Genomic DNA, 6,000 nt, shown 5'->3' with positions numbered 1-6,000 from the left:
CGCTTGCTCACGCCAGCGGCAGTAGTTGTCTGCGGTCATCGAGTGTGATCTATTCATGTTTGCTTGTGCTCGCTGACACCAGGCTTGTTAATTAAGTTTGTAAACTAATGTGGCGAAGTTTATCCAGCCAATAAAACTACTATGCTTACTCCATACAGCTCTCTACTAATTTGCTATCGCAATTGATGCTCCGCCTTTCGGGCGAAACTGCGATTTTTTCATGATTAGCCTTGAAAATTGTGACGCGATGCTACCTCTCGTCTTTCTGTCTTTCACGCTAAACATATGGTAAATGAACACATAACGTTACTTAAGTATCCTTACGTGATTTGAATGCGAAAGCACTATGGCTTCTCCAAGTTATCACCTTAAGTTAAAGCTCTGCCTTAATCCACCTTGCTCAGATTTGTACCAACCCTAATCAACAATAATCCCATTTCATCCACCATAATATACTTTGCTCTAATTTTTACCAATCTTAATTCAACTTAATCCACTTTAATCCACCTTAATGCAGTTTAATTCACCTTCATTCCCTTCACCGTGGGATTTCGCAGTGCGAGCCGTCGCTGGTCTAGTGCTGGGAACGTGACGCATTCACTTGGTAACGTGGGTTTTGGTACCATCGGGTGTTAACGCTGGACGGACGCCGGATTTCATGGGGCATAAAACGCTTTCGCCGGAAAGGGGCCCTAAACCACTCTTTATCGAAGTGGACAAAGACATTTGAAGTGAAAATAGGCTATTTCAGAAATACTTTGCCGCAAAACGTACTTCAATGCGTTCAGTAGAAGTGTAGTTATTGGCAATCAAACACGGCCTCCGCTGTACTCCGTTCCTTGTTCAATGCCTTGCTACCGTAGCCTTGCACTGCGAAGGCAAGGAGTAGGGCTGCGCCACAACGCTCCGCCTTCTTCATTTCACCGTGGCGCGCAGTTCAAATTGCATTTCGGATGTTATCGTAGACGCCACGACTTCCGATTTTGATGCCTACGACGCGCTAAACGTAAGCAAAACGCGGTTGCCCTCGGCGAGCCGCAGTGCGCTTGGCCATTGTGGACTCGTGGCGGCACCCCGCAGCGACCGTGGTATCTACGCTACGTATCCGATCGTAGCGACCAATAGCAGCCGCGTATTGTAAGTCGCTTTATTACGAAATAAAGCATCCAGAAACGAGTGAGAAACATGGCTTCTGTTGAAAAGAGACGACAACAAAACTTGGCTGAGATGTTCACAGTAGCGTATGCTACGCGAGAAGCATGCCCGAGGGGTGGTTCAGGGCCCCTTTAAAACGCGATGTCAACACTTCGCCTGTAGGGCTAAACTTTTTTGTTCACCTAGCACTGCGAAATCCCGCATTCCTAGTGTCTGTCCGACACTAGGAACATAAGTACTGCGACTATTTCAGGTGTTTCGGAGCGAATGGCGCTCTGCATACCATTTTCCTCACCGGGCTATTGGCTGGATGGGTGCTTCTGTCTTGCCGATTAGCTCGCACGGAGTACAATACTACCACCTTTTACTATCCTTAGTAGTGTCCAGGATGCCGGCCTCGTTTTTTACGAAATTACTCAGTGATACGTATAATAATACCTAAATATCTATATTGAAATAAGTATACCTTATCAGTAGCACAATTATTTTAATAAAGCAAGCCTTTCTCTCACTTCTATGCCCACTTCCATAACCATTAGGCCCCAATCCTACGTATGCTTGTATCGTATCGACGCAACTAACCCTTTGTAATGATCGCCACGTTTTGAAGATGACGCTCATTTCCTTACTATGGCACGTATACCTACAACAGCAATTGGCCTTGAAACGGGCGGTACATTTAAGTAATAGTCGCACTGCGTAGCACGGTGCGCGAGAGAACATGCTTGTGCACCAGGGCCCGAATTCACAAAAGCTTCTTACGCCTATAATTTTTCGTAAGAAAGAATTTCAGCCAATCCGGACGCGAGACATGTTATTAACTAAGGAGGCCGGCCAATGGCAAAGAGCGCTTACGAAAGAAAAGCATTGTGAATCTGGTCCCTGTTTCCATTACTCCAAAGACGCAGTAATGAAATGAGCTAATTTACAGCATTTCGGTAACCACTTCACGAAAGCTTCGCTTCAAATAGATTCCGAAATGTGCGTTGGATGTGCATACTGTTTTTTATATAAAAAAATTACACCATCATCCCGTAGGGGAACCCTGAGTAGTATGCGAAGCAGCCATGGGATCGACTCAAGTTCCCATTAGTTTTCAGATCGGCCTGTCGCCGCTGCCGTTTCGTGGCAGCGGCTCGAGCCCTCTTCTCCGCGGCGCTGTCCACGGCGCTGACACTGGCGTTGACGCTGGCGCTGTCCGTGGCACTCATCGCGGCGTTGCGGGAGGAGAATGAGAGGACGAAGTGAATGATGATGAGTGGGCGAAGCACCTGGGGATCATTCGGGCAAAACGCCGGAAGCTAGCTACCGGAAGCGGAACCGGAAGTGGAAGTGGAACCGAAAGTGGAACCGGAACCGGAAGCGGAACCGGAAGTGGACGTCGCACGGCGGAGGGAGGGAGGGAGGTGACATAGGCCCGAGCATAAGACGCATCTTAAACACCGCCCAAGCACTTCGTAAAGATGGTTAACCAGCGAAGCTGAAACGTGCGGCCCCGGTGTTTAGCAGTGGGTTAATGCCGGCGCTGTATGAAGCGTTTCTCTCATTGGTTACATGTTTGTTTCTAGTGGAACGCAAGCGCCAATGGCGGGCGGATGCTGCTAACCACGACGCCGAGCTAACTCGAGATATCAAACTCATGCGGCAACGGCGAGCCGAGGAGGCGGTGTTGCGGGCAGAGAAGCGTCAACGTGGCAATGGCGGGAATGCGTTCGCCGGGGCCGACGCCCGCTTTTGGCGGGAGTTTCTCGAGTGGCACTTTGGCTTCAGCTGCGACGAAACGTCCACGTTGAAATCGCGAAGTGGAACGCAAGTGCCAATGGCGCGCGGATGCTGCTAACCACGACGCCGAGCTAACTCGTGATATCGAACGCATGCGACAACGGCGAGCCGATGAGCCGGCGTTGCGGGCAGCGCACGTACGACGCAGAGAACGACGTCACTAACGGCGCTGCCAATGGCGAGCGCGCTTGGGTGCGACGTAGAGAAACGACGTTACTGACGACGCAGCCAATGGAGACGTTTATCGAAACATGGGACGAACGATTTTTCGTTTCGCCTAGCCATATGCAGCTCTCGCTGTAAAAAAAGAGCATGATCAAACCGAGAGAGAGAGAAAACACTTATTTGGACCATCGAGGTCCTTGATCTTGAGGTCAAGTGGGTGGTGTCCTCATTCCAGGACTCAACTGGCCGTAGCTGCTTGACGTACTTGCTGGACGAGAGCGTCTTGTCCCGCCAGGGTATCGCCGGTCAGCAGGCGCGTAGCCAGGGGGGGGGGGGGGGGGGGCTGATGGGGCTTCAGCCCCGCCCGAAATTTTTTCGTGCTGGTATGCACCGCCGACCAAAACTACCACCGACGCCGGCAATCATTCTGGATTTGGTCTAGAATGTCTTTTTCACGCTCGAAAAGACATTTCGGCACGAACATTGCGAACTCGGGCTAGATTTCGTGACAATGCCCTTGCAGCTGGAGTCACGTAACGCAAGGAGCCCCATCCAAGCACAAACTTTCAACGGCTTTTCGATAGCGAGCGGGCGCGTTGCGGCATCTCGCAGCGGCCGCGGAATATACGGAGCGCATGGATTTCAATTACGAAACTTTATGGGTGTAAAGTTCTCATAAAATTTTGACGCGAAAGGTGCGCTGACATTTACAAAGGCATGCTTTAAAAGATTTTCAATTCTAGAACTTTATGGGGTTAATGTTCTTATAAACTTGGGCCAAAATGCGCGCACTGGAGCCCTCCTGTCCAAGCCGTTCCAGAAATGGAAGCACGCGCTCGCAATCTTCCACACACACGAAAATACTAATATCACCGGGACTGTCAGCTAGCAGCTGATACTTTTCTCCAAAAATTTTCAGGAAGCGTGCCCAATGTGATTGATCAGCTGGACCAGGGCAGGCAAAGTAAAATATGAGAAAACAGAAGAAAGTAAACAGCCTATTATTGAGATTTTTTTTTGCGGGCGACAAGGTCTGGCTCTCCGTGGCCACAGGGACAAGGGCCCTATGGATTTACGAAATGCCCCTGCTCCAAATACAGGCATTTTCAGAGTGCTTCTTTGCATGCGAGCTGATTGTGGAGATACATACCTGAAGAACCATTTGGAAAGTTGCCCCAGTAATGCCTCGTATTTAAGCCCAGACGCACAAAACCAAATAGAAATTTGTGGTGACATTATCAAAGAAAGCCTAGATTCAAAAACAGGCTGCTTCTCCATACTTCCTGACGAAACGACGGACATCGCTGGAATCGAACAGCCTACTGTTTCTGCAAGGTACCTAAACAAGTATGCCAACGACATCAAGGGAGTGTTTTAGGTTTTATTACCGGAATAGATGCCCTCTCTCATTGCGACAGCAGGTTCTATGTAAATATGTAAATACTGCTGCAGCTTCTAGTCACCCTTCCAGTGACCACTGCCAGCGCAGAGAGAATATTTTTTTTTAGCAAGAGTTTACTAAAAACTACTTGCGCTCTACAATGTCTGTGGAACGCATGGTTAGGCTGGCGCTTCTATACACCCACAGAGACGTCGGCATCAACGTGTCCGAAGTCATTGACCGCTTCGCTCAACTTTCCCGCCGAGAGAAGTTTGTGCTTTAGATGCGAAGCAGCAAAAATCAATGCGAGTAAAAAGCACTGTTCCTTCAGGTTCATAAGTTCTTAATTATGAAAACGCATGACCGTTCATTACCCTTTAAAAGCGCAGAAATTTTCGCCGTTTATTCTAGCAGTTGGCACCATGATCACAATTATCGCGCGAATACAAAAATTACGAGAATACCAATAACCAATTTTGACCGACCTTGCTCATTGAAAGCCCGGCCCACGCGGCGTTCGTCAAAAACACACTCGGATATTGGGTAGTTCAGCTTACCGCATCATCTGTGGCCTTCGTTTGTCCTTTTCTTTCATTTTCAGCTACCTGCTTTTATTTATTTTTTAAAACGAAGGAATACCCTCCTTTAATTTTGGGTTCAGAATAATTGTTGACGATGTACAGGCAGTTAAATTACACATTTTCGTACTGGTTTATGCATTATTCCTCTATTATTCTACCCACATGGCGATGTCGCGACCGCTGCATGGCCCAAGTACATAACACGATTTCTGGGATCATAGTTATGTTCTTGCCTAGATCATCTGTATTTCTGTGCGCAAAGTTACTATCTGTGACTGAGCAACATGTTTATTTGCCTTATTTGACGCATTATATACACTGACGTTTGCTTAAATACGTAGATTTATTGGAGACTCATACGCATTTTTAAATATCTTATTGCGAGGTTTTGTGTATACAAGCAGTGATCTTTGTTTCTAGCGACTCTTTCCTTGCCCTTTAGCGAGTTGTATCTTCGCATTTGTATATCCCATTCTATCTTCGCATTTCTAATATACATTTTGCAGAACTCCCACTTTTTATTTGTACTCACTGCTGCGAGTATTATCTAGGTGTAATTACAATACACGACGAGTTACAGCTGCTCCTGCGCAATCGATTGCAACGAGGGATAGCGTCATTGACGTTTCTCCCTGGCCGTTGCATATGTAGAAAAAATGTAAACAAGGTTATTGAATGACAAAGATTCATCAAAATATTTGTCCTCAACTTATTCATTTCATGGCCTTTGCGTTTTTTATATAAGCTGCATGCACTGCTTTGCTGGTTTCGAACTGATATTGACCCTTTTCGCGGCGATCCCGTGGGCGCTGCCATATTTGATCACGTGGTGACGCGTCCATTGCTTGCCTCAACTGCCTCCGTTGCCTCCTTGTTTACAATGGAAGTGTATGACGCCGGCGCGGCTTAGAAAACCTCTGTTTTCGGAGATATCGT

The sequence above is a fragment of the Dermacentor silvarum genome, chromosome 4 (genome assembly GCF_013339745.2).
Source record: "Dermacentor silvarum isolate Dsil-2018 chromosome 4, BIME_Dsil_1.4, whole genome shotgun sequence".
In the NCBI taxonomy this organism is placed as follows: Eukaryota; Metazoa; Arthropoda; class Arachnida; order Ixodida; family Ixodidae; genus Dermacentor; species Dermacentor silvarum.
The sequence above is the reverse complement of the archived record's forward strand: the minus strand, read 5'-3'. Positions refer to the sequence as shown.